This window comes from Hemiscyllium ocellatum, chromosome 5 (assembly GCF_020745735.1).
Source record: "Hemiscyllium ocellatum isolate sHemOce1 chromosome 5, sHemOce1.pat.X.cur, whole genome shotgun sequence".
In the NCBI taxonomy this organism is placed as follows: Eukaryota; Metazoa; Chordata; class Chondrichthyes; order Orectolobiformes; family Hemiscylliidae; genus Hemiscyllium; species Hemiscyllium ocellatum.
The window spans coordinates 98,303,966-98,320,129 of NC_083405.1; positions in this window are offsets into that span (position 1 = coordinate 98,303,966).

The window sequence follows — 16,164 nt, forward strand, 5'->3', positions numbered from 1 at the left end:
TGATAACGGCACAGCGTTAAGCACCATTCATGACTCATTTGCAGAAGCAATCCATCTCCAAATGCTTGGACAACATCCTGGATTGGGCTGAAAGTGGCAAGTAATATTCATGCCACACTCACATTTGACAATGACCGTCTCCAAAAAGAGAGAACCTTACATCCTTTGACATTCAATGATATTACCATAATTGAATCCTATATCATCAGCATCCTGTCTGTTACCATTGGCCAGAAATCCATATTCATACTGTAAATATAAGAGCAGACTTTATCTATTGTGGCTGGAAGTTATAAAGGATTTGAATTGACTGGAGAAAACCACTGTAGATGAAGTTTTGTGTGGGAATGTGTGATGTCATCTGCTCTAAATCTGAAAAAGATCAATTTCAATGCTTTCTCAACACCAAAAGCAACTCGAACTTACAAGTTTAAAATGTCATAAAATGTCCCAAAATTCAGTACTGGAATGCTATTAAACAAAGTTTGATACCAAGCCACATAAGGAGATACTGGACAGGGAACCAAAAGCTTGATCAACACAACAAGTTTTATGCAATATATCAAAGGAGGAGAGAGTAGTAGAGTGGTGAGGTGTTTGAGCTTAGAGCCTAAATAGATAAGATAATGGTCAGCAATGGTGCAGCATTGATAATAAGAAATAGATTAGTCCAGGACTGGAGAACTGCAGAGATCTTGAATGGACGCAAGGTAGAGGAGATTACAGGGATAGAGAGGTCTGAGGCCATGGAGCAGTTTGAAAACAAGAATGAGAATTTTAACAATGTACCTTTGCTGGACCAGAAGTCAACATAAGTCAAACAATGCATAATGATGTCATGTATGAACAGAGTTGGTGTGCGTTTAGAATGAGCATTCGAGTTTTGGTTGATCTCAAGCTTCAGGAAGGAGAACTGATGTTGTCAAATCTGAAGGTAACAAAAACATGAAATTAAAATTTCAACAGCAGATGAGCTGTGGCAGGGATGAAGGCAAGTTACATTACTGAGGAGGTAGGAAGACTTACTGATGGAGTGGTTGTACAGTCAGAGGTTCAACCTGGGTCAATAAGTTTGCAAATGGTTTGATTCAGTGAAAAAAAACTATGATGTGTAGAGGGAGCAAAAGGAATTTATTGGCTTTGTATACTAAAAACTTAGAGGTACTAAAATTAACTCAAAACTGCTTTGGGATGTTGTTTACAAAAGAGCAAGAATTAAAAATAAAGCACTGATACTTCATTTATACAAATCTTGATCAGACTACAGTGTTCAGTTTTGGGCACTGATCATCAGGAAAAATACTTTTTCTTTGCAAAGGATACCACTCAGATACACCACTGTTAGACAATGATTTGAAGAGTTCAGTTATATGTATACACATGACTTGTATTCCCTTGAATTCAGAAGATTGATTTGTGATATATTTACAAATTTTACAGTATAAAGAATTTGAGAAACCCCTACTAGAAAATGATTACCGTTGTTGCTTGCAATGCTCTTAAAGATAACATAGCTCTTATTTAGCACTAAATGTTCTCATTTAGAATGAATGAAGTACTTAAAGGTAACTAAGTGTAGTTTAGGCATCAAAATGAAGCTCTACTGTTGACACCAAAGCTATCATGTAACCATCAATATAAAGCTGTCAAATGTTTCAAAATGAAACCCTCAAAGGCACAAAAACAAAGTATTCAAAGACATCAAAAGGAAACTCGCAGATGTATCAAATTAGTGTCAAATGCAATCAGCAACCCATACATTGAAATAAGCATTTCAAAAAGTACAGCAAATGGCAAGTAAGATCAGAATCTATTAATATTTTAATTTAGTGCAGTCGTTACTCCATATGTCACAAAGCACCTAAATCGATAAAACCACAAAATTGTAAAAACAATAACCACAAAAGCCATAAATGCAATTTTAAAAACTGTAAAAACAATAAATTATAAAACTGATGAAAACCATAAAAATGATTAACACAACAAAAACACCAGGAATCATTAAAAATCTGAACCCAGATCCCTGTCAGTTCTTAATTAGCTGCAGGGCTCCATTCCCTTGACCCTAATTGTGTTGGGTGCTGAGCTTACAGAGCAGCTGCTCATGTTGTGTTGAGCTCCAACCCACTCATCACTGCCACTCTTTTTTTATTGTGCTGTCTCAGGAAGCCTGCAAAGATAACACATCATGGTTGTTCAACTCACAAGGGATTACAGTTCATCCTTGAATACACAAATCAATGGGGTCTGGAGGATTTTTGTGCAAACACCAGTCGCTGGCTAGTTTCTGTGATGTAGTAAATTGTAGGAAAATGTATAGAATGCTGAGACCCCTGCCCTTAAAATGCAAAATCTCATTATCAGGGCACCTTGCCATGACTTACAGTAAAAAGTTATCTTCACATGCTCTTGAATGTGTATCAGGCGCCCTGCCCTTCTTGATGCCTTCTAAGTTAGGGATGATTGAAATATTATTGTTACTTCAGTCCTGACTTCTGGAACTGAGTGTATTTATTTCACTACCCAGCTATTGGTCTTCCCCAAGAATATTCTCCATTCAAAACTGTCATGACAAATAATCATAACCTTAAATTGTTTATGGACATATTGAACTTTTAAGTAAGGCGGGTATCTTTGTTTTAAAGCAAGTGCATAGAATTCAGTGATGACTGAGAATGCAATTCAGTGACTATCTTGAAAATTCCTGTGTGATTCACATCTGGCCTGAGAGACACCATGAACATTTGTATACAGAAGGGTATTAAGGAATTTTAGAAAGCCACTCAAAAGACAGAGCTACAATGCAAGTGCTGACCCATCTCCATTACAGCCCAACAGTAGACACAATTTGAGATAACAGAAAACATTCTGAGCACAAAACGTTAAAAACAGAAACTGAAAGAACTACGGATGTCATAAATCAGAGACAAAAGTAGAAATTGCTGGAAAAACTCAGCAGGTCTGGCAGCATCTGTGCAGAGAAATCAGAGTTAATATCTCGGGTCCAGTGACCCTTCCTCAGAATGAGCAAAATACATGTCTGTGTTTCTCCCTGCCAGGAGTTTACAAGAGAAATGATTAAAAAACCAATCAAACTTCTGATGAAGGGCTTATGCCTGAAACGCCAGCTCTCTTGCTCCTTGAATGCTGCCTGACTGTGCCTTTCCAGCACCACACTTTCTGACTCTGATCTCCAGCATCTGCAGTCCTCACTTTCTCCTGGTGTGCATATGTCTGCTATCTGGTGTTCTATTGCTACTGAGCTAGACTGTCTCATTGAGGTTGCAGGTGAAGAACATCTACTAAACACCCTTGTGTTTGTGGGTAAAAAGGAAAATGCCAGCAAGCTTTTCTTTCGCTATCTGATGGCTAGAAGCAAGAAACCATGTCAAAAATCACAGTTGACTGGGAAACAGGAAAACTGCTTTCCACAAATCTGCAGAATGTGATAACCAATTGATAACCACCAGAGTTTAGATTAGAGTGGTGCTGGAAAAGCACAGCAGGTCAGGCAGCTTCCGAGGAGCAGGAGTCAACACCACTGGAATCACCTAACTCAACATGCACAATGTTTCACTGTCTACTCCACAGGCTCAAACCAAATGCAGATTGAACTACATTTGTTATCTGTTAACCTTTTTCCCCTGGTTTGATAATTAATAAACTCTTTATTTCTTTAAAAAGAAAGTACTGTGTATGCTGGACCTTCGAAAAAGAAACAATGCTGGAGAAAGTCAACAGGTCTGCAGCATCTGTGGAGAGAGGAACAAAAATATTGTTTTGAATCCAGTATGGATCTTCTTCAGAACTGGAAGGGGTTGGAAAATACATTATTTTGTTCTTTTGATAAAGGTGGAGGAGAACTGAAGAAAACAAATGGTGCAGAGGTCACCATACAAGGACAAAGGAGATGTCAATAGTGATGAACCAGAAAAGGAGATGTAAAATGCATATTTATGAAGGTGCGAAAGGGAGAGGATTCATCCTGTCCAGTGAGAGCAAAGTAAACATGAGAAAGCTGATGGTGGGGCAAGTGTAAGAAAAACAGAACAGACATCATGCTGTCAGTTTTCTCTTAAACTGTGGAATTCAATATTGAGTCCTAGAGGCTGTAAACCATATTAGGCATTTTACCAGATTTACCTGAGGTCATAGTTTTAGGATAAATGGTAGCAGATTTAAAATTAAGATGAGGAGAAATGAATTCTCTCAAAGGTTTGTGAATCTGTGGAATTCACTGTCCCAGAGTGTAGTGGATGCTGGGACATTGAGTAAATTTAAGGATGGGATAGATTTTTAATTAATAATGGGTTGAAGGGTATGGAGAAGGAGCAGGAAAGTGGAGGTGACACCACAATGCAATCAGCCATGATCATTTTAAATGTCAGAGCAGTCTCAAGGGGCCGAATTGCATAATTCTGCTCCTAACTCTTATATTCTTTCACTTTACCTGGTATATGACACCATCCCTTTGGTCACCTTCAGCTTTTTGTTGGCTTCGATTGTAGCATACACTACAGTGATGATGAGGACACTAACATCCAGATGCAATGACGTCTTGACACTTGGAGAGTCTGTTCAGTACCCGATAAAGCAAGGCAATGAGTTCCAAACAATCATGGTGACAAGTACCACTTTCTGCTGTACAGTGTCAATATCCATGGGTCATCTCATTTGGGCTGTTACCACAAAGTGCTTCAAGTGTGCTGCATATTAGCTTTTCCTCTGGTAACCAAGGAAACTGTGCAGTCTACCATGGTTTCCTTTCACTTCAATGTAGCACTACCAAAGTTCCCAATCCCCCTTCCCCTTGGACCTATTAATTCATCTTTGCATCCTTCTACCCTATTTGTTCTCCCAACAATTAGTTTCCCCACACCACGGTAATTCCCTTGTCCTGGAGTGCAAGAATGGCCACATTCACAGCTGCTCTGCATCCAAAATGGCCACTCCATTGCTGCTATTGCCTTCTCTTCAGCCACAATAATTATCAACCCCACATCCACAACAACTATCCTGAGGCCACTACTACCTACCCTGAGACTGCATGTAGCCTTTCTTATGGTCACAATGGCCTTGCACACAACCACAATAATGGCCTTTTCTGCAAAGGCCACACTGTAGCAACTACTGCCATTCCTGCAGCTCCATTGTACATACTGTGGTCACTATTGCCTTTGTCATTGCAGTAATGATGCTCCCTTGTGGAAATTATTGTCTTCAAGGGAGCCACAGTTAATGGCTGCTCCACAACTGAAATGTAAGGAGATGTCATTAAATCCCAATCAACACAGTGCTAGTGATTCTGTTGTACTGAGCCCGGCTGTGACTGTAGATTTACCTATGACTTTTCTGAGTTACTGGCTGCCAGCAGCATGCCCTGCCCATTACAAAATCCAAGGGCAAAAGTTGGCAACAGTGATGACTCTTCACATCATGAACAAAAGGCTGTTGAAGGGTGCACAAAGTTAAAAATCATACAAGAGGGGAAATTCAAGATGGCAGCAACCCAATAGGTCTGAATCTGCTGAGCTCTGCCCAGGACACAGACAAAGTGGGGCACCTACCCTCCCTTCACCTCTTATAGCCATTTTGCATCAAACTTGAACAGTTTGGTGCACCCTAACATGACTAAGGGCAAAGGAGCACGGAATCCGCAGCAGACAGGGACTCCCCCTCCATCCCCCTGCAGCCACAGATGGCTGCCCTGTTGAACTTACCTGCAGAGATGATCTTGGTCTCGGAGTTTGTAAAACCCCGAGAGAGGATTGATGCATCGATGGAGGGGACCCGGGCAAGGTGGAAGTTGATCTCAGTCATGCTGCAAAAGCATGATCTGGAGATCCAGACTCTCCGTCAGCATGTCGGATGGGCGGAGCAATTGGCCGCAGCCTCCAAGACTGCGGCAGAATCTTCCGTCAGCCAGTCCCAGGCCCTGCAGTACCGAATACAGGCCTTGGAGGAGTTGGCCGACGACCTCGATTTACAAGATTGTCAGAAGAATATCAGGTTGCTGGGCCTTACAGGAAACACACTTAACTGACAAGGAGCACTTGAAGCTGCAACAGGGAGGATTTGGTCAGGTGTTCTTCTCATCTTTTAACTCGAAAAGTCGGGGAGTGGCCATTCTCATCCGGAAGAATGTCCTGTTTCAAATGTTAAGCCAAATAAAGGATGAGTCCAGACTGTTTAAGCTCTAATACATGGCGAGGAGTATGGGACCCTGAATGCATATTGCCCTCCAGCACATCCTTTTAAATTCGTGACAGATGAGCCCTCCACATTGATGGCCCTTAGGGCATGTCATACAATTATAGGGGGAGATTTCAACCGTATCATTGACCCCAAGGTGGACAGGATGCCTAGGTGTTCTGCAGGTAAATCTCTAGGCTGTTGTTGGATTTGAATAGGGAGTTGGGACTGGTAGATGTGTGGAGATGTCTCCACCCCGAGGGTGCTATACCAGAATTGATATGTTTTTTTGTCCCTTCGACCTTTTTGAACTCGGTACTGTCATGCAAAATAGGGAATATAACTTTTTCTGACCACGCAGCAGTGTTTATGGAGATCAAGGCTGGTGGTGATGAGATGGATTCCCGGCATTGCTGTATGGACCCTTTCCTACTGGGAGATAGTAAGTTTATAGAACACTTTTCACAGGAACTTAAAGCTTTCTGGGATATTGACTTATGTACGGCCAACAACCCATCGATGATGTGGGAGACTGCCAAGGCTTATGCACAGGGCTTGATTACCTTATATTCTGCAACTCGGAAACAACAGAGGGGAGAGCAACAACATCTGCTCAAGGCTCGCCTGACGGCAGCTGAGTCAGCGTATGTTGATACGCTGTCCATAACCAAATTGCAGCAGATTACAGCCCTCAGGGCTACTTTGAATGCTGCACCTACTCAAACAGCAAAGAGGGAGATATTATTTGCAAAGTAGAGACTATTTGAGTACGGCAATAAGCCGGACAGGTATTTAGCATACCTTGCCAGAAAGAAGAAAGCTATTACATCTATTAGAGAGAGTGCTGGCACTTTGACCTGTGATCCTAAAAAGATCAATGCAGCATTTAGAAAGTTCTATTTTGAGCAGTATCAGTCGGAGGACTGTGAGAATAGAATGAGGAAGATGGAGTCCTTTTTTTAACAACTTGGACCTCTCAGGTGTAACCCAGAGCAGGTTTCCTTTTTGAGTGCCCCCTTGACAACTCAGGAAGTGCAGAGGGCAGTGAGGCTGTTCCAGAGTGGTAAAGCACCCTGGCCAGATGGATTCCAAACTGAGTTCTATAAGGAGTTTATATGAACTGGCTGGATTGCTTATGGACGTGTACAACTATTCATTCAGTCAGGGTAGTCTCCTGTCCTCTTTGAGAGAAGCAAATATCTGTCTCATTCTCAAGAAAAGGAAAGCCCTAGAAGACTGTACTTCATACAGGCCTATATCCTTATTGAACGTGGACTGTAAAATCCTGTCGAAAATGCTGGCACTAAGACTGGAAAGGGTGTTGTTGTTTATCAAAATGAGGACTAGATGGGGTTTATTAAGGGTTGTAGGTCTACTAATAGTACTAGAAGAGTACTAAATATGGTGCAAATATGTCAGCAATGAGCAACACTGGCTTGACCGTCTTGCTAGACGCAGAGAAAGCATTCGATCAGGTGGAATGGTCATACCTTTTTTATATTATGGAACAGTTTGGCCTTGGAGAGGTTTTTACCAAATGGGTTGAAGTGTTATCTAATGACCTAAAAGCAGTGGTACTTACTAATAGTATGAGATCAGATAGTTTTAGTGTTGGCAGAGGTTGTTGCCAAGGGTGCCCTCTTTCACCACTATTATTCACACTAGTGTGTATATGTATGAGAGAGAGCTTTTGTATGAGAGAGAGTGTGTGAGAAAGGTGCACTGCCAGTCTTCCTGCAGGCTGAAATGGGAATGAAGCTAAACCAGTTTGCTCACAAGCACAATCATGTTATTCTGTGCAGTGTTTAATGCTATGAATAGATTACAGTGACTCATGCCCTTGATTTGCCTTGATGTACTCTCTTGCAGCATACAAGATACAGGAGAAAGTGAGGACTGCAGATGTTGGAGATCAGAGTCAACGAGTGTGGTGCTGGAAAAGAACAGCCAGTCAGGCAGCATCCGGGGAACAGGAAAATCGACATTTATGTCTGAAATATTGATTTTCCTGCTCCTTACATGATGCCTGACCGGCTGTGCTTTTCCAGCACCACACTCTTCGATATACAAGGTACAGCCAGATTCCTCTTCCAAATCACCCACCAGTTAAACAGTTGGGGCATAGGAGCGCACACACTTCATAAATAAAATATGAATAAAAAAAGCTATTTTCTGAAGATGGCATGGATTCAACTTCTGACATAAAACGTCAGCATGATCAAGAGTCTCTGTCAAGAGACACTGTATTGGGAAGAGTCATTGTCATAAAGGCAAGTGTGTATGGTCACCTATCAACACTCTAAAGGGTCCCCTTGCAGCACACTTCCAAATTCACTTTGGAATGAAAAATACTGTATACAATGCTCAGAATCCTCTATCTTACTCAAAACAGTGCAAGACCACCATCGTGCACAGATATGTATTGCATTTATCTTAAAATTATCCCATGTTTGGTTTGGGATCACAGTATGGCTGAAACTACTGGAAGATAACATCAGCTGGTTTTGAGTTGTGTATCTCTCCACCCTTCAGGCTCTCTGCCTGTATTCCAGATGAAGGGCTTTTGCCCGAAACATCGATTTTACTGCTCCTCGGATGCTGCCTGAACTGCTGTGCTCTTCCAGCACCACTAATCCAGAATCTGGTTTCCAGCATCTGCAGTTATTGTTTTTGCCTATGAGCTGTGTATCTCAATTGAAAAGCATATTGTTAGTATATGAATTTATAGTGACTCTGACAGAAACATGGCTGTTAATAACCTGTACAGTTCCACATGTGTTCACTCTAAACCATTTATAATGAATTTGTGTGGTGTAGTGGTAGTGTCCCTGTCTCTGGACCAGGTGGCCAGGGTTCAAGTTTCACCTGCTCCGGAAGTGTGTCAAAACATCTCTGAACAGATTGATTAAAAATATGTAAACCATTTATATTGCAATAGTCAACAGTGAAGATGGGTTTATTGGAATAAAAGACATTTTCTGGAATATGATTCATAGAGTCTTTACAGCACAAAAGGAGGCCAGTTAATCCTTTGAGTCCATGCTGGCTATAGAATAATCCAATCAATCGCTTTCCCCACTTTATAGCCATAATCTTTCACATTTATTTTACTCAGCTGTCCATCCAATTTTATTTTGGAATAATTAATTGTCTCGCTTCCTTTGAATTCATAGGTTGGAGATTTTCCTAAATATGCCCTCAATGAAGATGGCCCATTTCTTTATGCAGGTCCTCCATTGCAGTCTCAGAAAGTGCATGATTGACACTAACATTTACACTCAGACACAGAAATCTGAATCCAGGGAATCTCTATATAATTTGCTGTACCTTATTGAATTGCACTGTCCTTCCCTGAACTCTTGCAGTATATCCCTGTACTACACAATTCCAAGATTTCTCCTCAACTTTCACAGGTTTGCAATTGTAATGACCTGTACATAGAAACGACATTAGTCAATGCAGACATCCTAACCGTGGAAGGATGTGTTGTAATACTGAGTATCTGTCATTCTTTATTGATGTGCCAGTAGAAGAACAGCTGGAGAACTTATTTAAGAGAACTTTTATACTACACAGCCACCTGAGATTCATAAAGATATACAGCACGGAAACAGACCCTTTGGTCCAACTCGTCCATGCTGACCAGATATCCCAGCCCAATCTAGTCCCACCTGCCAGCACTTGGCCCATATCCCTCCAAACTCTTCCTATTCATATACCCATCCAGATGCCTTTTAAATGTTGCAATTGTACCAGCCTCCACTACTTCCTCTGGCAGACCTATCAACATACATACCACCCTCTGTGTGAAAATATTGCCCTTTAGGTCTCTTTATATCTTTCCCCTCTCACCCTAAACCTATGCCCTCTGGTTCTGGACTCCCCCAGCCCAGGGAAAAGACCTTGTCTATTTACCCTATCACGCTCCTCATGATTTTATAAACCTTGAAATGTCACCCCTCAGCCTCTGATACTCAGGGAAAACAGTCCCAGCCTATTTAACCTCTCCCTGTAGGTACATCCACATACTGAATCAGAAAATTTTCTTGTACACACTTAAATTCTTCTCCATCTAAACCCTTAACATTATGCCAGTCCCAGTGTATGTTTGGAAGGTTAAAACCCCCTACCATAGCCACCCTATTATTCTTAAAGATAAGTGCGATCTCCTTACAAATTTGTTTTTCAATTTCCCTCTAATTATTAGGGGGTCTATAATACAATCCCAATAAGGTGACCATCCCTTTCTTATTTCTCAGTTCCACCCAAATAACTTCCCTTGATGTATTTCCGGGAATATCCTCCCTCAGTACAGCTCTTATCAAAAACGCCACTCCCTCTTCTTTCTTGCCTCCCTTTCTGTCCTTCCTGTAGCATTTGTATCCTGGAACATTCAGCTGCCAATCCTGCCTATCCCTCAGCTATGTTTCTGTAATTGCTATGATATCCCAGTCCCATGTTCCTAACCATGCCCTGAGTTCATCTGCCTTCCCTGTTAAGCCTCTTGCATTGAAACAAATGCAGTTTAATTTATCAGTCCTATCTTGTTCTCTGCTTTGTTCCTGCCTGCCCTGACAGTTTGGCTTGCTTCTTTTCTCAACTGTACCAGTCTCATATTGAAATCTTTCCACACTATCTCCCTGGATCCCACACCCCCCACCTTATTAGTTTAAACACTCGCGAGCAGCTCTAGCAATTCTCCCTGCCCTTATATTAGTCCCCTTCCAATTTAGGTGCAATCCGTCCTTCTTGTACAGGTCACTTCTACCCCAGAAGAGATCCCAATGATCCAAAAATGTGAATCCTTCTCCCATACACCAGCTCCTCAGCCATGCATTCATCTGCTCTATCCTCTATTCCTGCCCTCACTAGCTCGTAGCACTGGAAGTAATCCAGATATTACTACTCCCAAGGACCTCCTTTTTCAATTCCTGCTTAACACTCTATATTCTCCCTTCAGAATCTCATCCTTTTCCTTTCCTATGTCATTGGTTCCAATGTGTACAATGACCTCTTGCTGGGTACTCTCCCTCTTGAGAACATTCTACTCCCTCTCTGAGACATCCATGATCATGTCACCAGGAAAGCAACATGCCATTTTGATTTTTTGTTGCTGGCCACAGAAACATTTGTCTGTGCATTGGACTAGAGATTCCCCTAACACAATTGATCCATTAAAACCCAACGAACCCATCATTGCATTCGAGCCAGTCTCAATACCAGAAACATGCCTGTTCATGCTCCATTCCTCTGAGAATCCATCAACCCCTACATTTTCCAAAACAGCATATATGCTTGAAATGAGGATAGCCACAGAAGACTCCTGCCACTACCTGCCTACCTCTCTTACCTTTCGTCAAGTTAACCCATCTATATGACTGTATCTGTGACTTTTCTCCCTTCCTTTAACTACCATCCATCACACCCCCTTGCTCTTGTAAATTCCTCATTGCCTCTAACTGTCGTTCCATCCGATCTGAGAGGATTCGCAACCAATGGCATTTATTTCAGATATGACCCTCAGTAACACGCAAATTCTCCCTAAACTCCCACATCGACAAGAAGAGCATATCCCTCTACTGAGGGTCATTTTTGCTTCTTTCAATTTACAGACCCAGAATATAGCCCCGTCTTATTCCTCTACAAAACACTGCTCCAGGCTAACTTAATACTTATGGCTTATATTTTTAAGTTTAGTCAAGAGACATATCTCAATAAACGTAATTAAGAAAGAACCCACTCTTTTCACTACTGCAGACTTACAGCAAGGCCCCAAGGCCACGCTTAAACTATTCACTTATCAGTCTGTGCTGTGACCTCTCACAAACAGGTTCTTCCAAGATTGCATGAGAATTTCACTGTTTTTTAATTTTCCCAGATGCACTCCGATGTCAAGCGATACATGAATTAGACAACAAAGGCAGTAACTGCGCAGCTTCACTGCTGTGTCAGTTTGCAGTGTGGGTTTCTTTCTCACTCTTTGTCTCTAACACTCACTCACTCTCTCTCTCTCTCTCTCTCTCCCTCCTGCACTGACCTCACCATGCGCTACCTTTGCCTGTTCCTCTCCCTTTTAAAAGTGCAATTGTTTTGACATTTTTTTCCTCTAGAAATTCCAAACAATGCAACAGCATATAAAACAGTAACTGCTGCTCCTGAAATTTGAGGAAATCACCTCCAACACTTAAAATACATCTAAAAAAAGGAGCAGCCTGTTACAGCCAGAAATCTTTCCCGTCCTCCATCTTGACTTCTCAATTCAACAGACCTACTTAACATTGGAACCCATTCAATTAAATATTATAGTGAACATACTGCAGTGTTTTTAAAGATAGACAATGTAAGAAGGAGCAAGCGGTCATCTAGATTCACAGGAGGTCCAAAAAACAGTCAGAGAGGCCATTTAGTCCCTTGAGCCTGTTATTCTAAATCATGGCTGCTTGTCTACCCCAATGCCATATCCCTTGATTTCTTTTTACATTAGATTCCCTACATTATGGAAACAGGCCCTTTGGCCCAACCAATCCACACTGACCCCCCGAAGAGTAACCCACCCAGACCCATTTCCCTCTGACTAATGTACATAACACTATGGGCAATTTAGTATGGCCAACTCACCTGACCTGCACGTCATCGGACCGTGGGGGGAAACAGGAGCACCCAGAGGAAACCCACGCAGATACGGGGAGAATGTGCAAACTCCACACAGACAGTCGACCGAGGCTGGAGTTGAACCTGGGTCCCTGGCGCTGTGAGGCAGCAGTGCCTGATGGAGCAGCACTCCAAAAGCTAATGCTTCCAAATAAATCTGTTGGACTATGACTTGGTGTTGGACTATGACCTGGTGTCCAACACTAATAACTCCAAATCATTTTCATCAGGATTTCATGCATAGGTTCACTGCTAGAAAAAAGATTTGACCTTAAGTGACATCTGTGATAGCACTCTGTACCAGCAACTTTTCAGCTTGGGGTTTCATGTCCAACAATTTCCTTCTTGTGGTATCTTGATGGGGCACAGAGTTAAGAAAGAATTTTTTTTTCAGAGAGAAGTGAATCTGCAGATTTCTTTTCCACAGAGGACTGTTGAGACTGAGTCATTAAGTACATTGATGGCTGAGAAACAGATTTTGAATCAGTAAGAGAATTAAGGCTGGAAAGACAGAAAGGCAGAAAAGTTGTGTTGAAAATGGTCAGATCAGGCATGATCGCATGGACTGGTAGAGTAGATTTGATGGGCTGAATGGCCTAATTCTGCTCCTCCAGCTAATAGCCCTATGGCTTCATAAGCCTGCCTCCAGCATACTTCCAGGCATTCCGACTACCTCTTGTGTGAAAATGCCTTTCTCACACAAATCTTAATAAATCTGTGTCCTTTCTTTCTCAAGCATTTTACAAGCAGAAACAGTTTCTATCTGTCCACTCTGTACAGTCCTGACATCAATCTGAAAACTTCTTTCAAACCTCCCTATAGCCATTGCATCTCCAAGGAAAACTGTCCCAGTTTCTCAAATCTATTTTCATGACTGAAGTTTCTCATCCCTGGAATTATTCTCATAAACCCTTTTGTGCATTCTTCAATGCTTTCACATCCTTCTTTAAGTCTGATGCCCCGAACCATACAGCATGCTCCAGCTAAGCTCTCATATATAAATGGGTTAGTTAAGGGCTTGAGGTAGTGTGAAGTCTGTGCTGTTTACAGGATGGTGTACAAGGAAGGGGTTGCGGAGATCTGTGGGCTCACTGACAGGTCAGACTCAAAGTGGAAGCCACTGAAAGAGAAGTGCTCATTGTCACCTTCCCTCCTTTTGGAAATTGAAAGTATGCAATGGGGAAGAAAACAGTAGCAACCACATTCAGAATGGATGAGGTTTGAGAGGAGAGGGCTGCAGCAAATACCAATCATAGAGCTTTTAAAGGGAAAGAACATTAATCACTGATCCAAGCAATGGATAACATACAGGCTGCCTGCATCCTGGTTATCCAACAGCATTGATCCTCTCTGTATGTTGCACGTCTCTGGCACAATTTTTGCTGCATAACCATTTGATAGCTACATCTTTGTGCACAGAGGGTATCAAACATTAGAGATGCTGAACAAGGAGGGGCAAAGGTGTCATTATGACCCAATGCCATGTGTACGCATTGTTCCCCTTGCTCCCAATGGTGTAGTCGGTTCACAGTATAGACATCTATTCAGGGAGCCTTGTCTGTGGCCATGAAATCCTGCTGGATAATGAGAAAATGCAATTTATGTCTACACTGAGAGATTAAGTTAGCATCAAGAATATTTATGTATAAAACGAAAGTGACGGGCAAGTGTTTTCAAACCCTGCCACCAAAGTGCATTCAACTGTTTTCTTCTTTCTATCCCTCTCAAATGTTTTAGTGCACTCCCTGCTTCCGTAGCTGAGGTGAGAGGAGTTTGTTCAACTGTTGACGCTGGAAGGTTGCTGGGATGACCCTGGAGCCAGGCATGCCAAGGAACTTCTTGCCAGAGGCGAGTTGACCCTCCTCCACTTTGACATCCAAGGGTCAGAGCGAGGCAGCCAGGTGGAAGTGATGGGCTCAGACACCTGTTCAATGTTCTGAGTGTAGAGGAGTCAGTATGTCCTGTTCCATACTCCAAGCACCAAACTGTCCCCTTGTGAGGTGTCAGTGGGGGAGCACCTTGGGGCCAGCAACCATAATTCTATTAATTTTAAAATAGTGATGGAAAAAGATAGACCAGATCTAAAAGTAGAAGTTCTAAATTGGAGAAAGGCTAATTTTGATGGTATTTGGCAAGAACTTTCAAAAGCTGATTGGAGGCAGATGTTCGCAGGTAAAGGGATGGCTGGAAGATGGAAAGTTTTCAGAAAAGAGATAACGAGAGTCCAGTGACAGTATATTCCTGTTAGGATGAAAGGAAAGCCTAGTAGGTATAAGGAATGCTAAAGAAATTGAGGATTTGGTTAAGAAAAAGAAGGAAGCATATGTCAGGTATAGACAGGATAGATCAAGTGAATCCTTAAAAGAGTATAAAGGCAGTAGGAATATACTTAAGAAGGAAATCAACAGGGCAAAAAGGGGACATGAGATAGCTTTGGCAAATAAAGTTAAGGAGAATCCAAAGGGTTTTTACAAATACATTAAGGACAAAAGGGCAACTAGGGAGAGAATAGGGCCCTTCAAAGATCAGCAAGGCGGCCTTTGTGTGGAGCCGCAGGAGATGGGGGAGATACTAAACGAGTACTTTGCATCAGTGTTTACTGTGGAAAAGGACATGAAAGATATAGAATGTAGGGCAATAGATGGTGACATCTTGAAAAATGTCCATATTACAGAGGAGGAAGTGCTGGATGCTTTGAAATGCACAAGAGTGGATAAGTCCCAGGACCTGATCAGGTATACCCTAGAGCTTTGTGGGAAGCTAGGGAAGTCATTGCTGGGCCTCTTGCTGTGAAATTTGTATCATCAATAGTCGCAGGTGAGATGCCAGAAGACTGGAGGTTGGCTAACTGGTGCTACTATTTAACAAAGGTGGTAAAGAAAAGTCAGGGAGCTATAGACCAGTGAGCCTGACGTCGGTGGTGGGCAAGTTGTTGGAGGGAATCCTGAGGGACAGGAAGTACATATATTTGGAAAGGCAAGGACTGATTACGAATACTCAACATGGCTTTGTGCGTGGGAAATCATGTCTCACAAACTTGATTGAGTTTTTTGAAGAAGTGACAAAGAGGATTGATGAGGGCAGAACAGCGGACATGATCTATATGGACTTCAGTAAGACATTTGACAAGATTCTCCATAGATGACCAGTTAGCGAGGTTAGATCTCATGAAATACAGGGAGATCTAGCCATTTGGATACAGAATTGGCTCAAAGGTAGAAGGCAGAGGATAGTGGTGGAGGGTTGTTTTTCAGACTAGAGGCCTGTGACCAGTGGAGTGCCACAAGAATCGGTGCTAGTTCCACTACTTTTCATCATTTA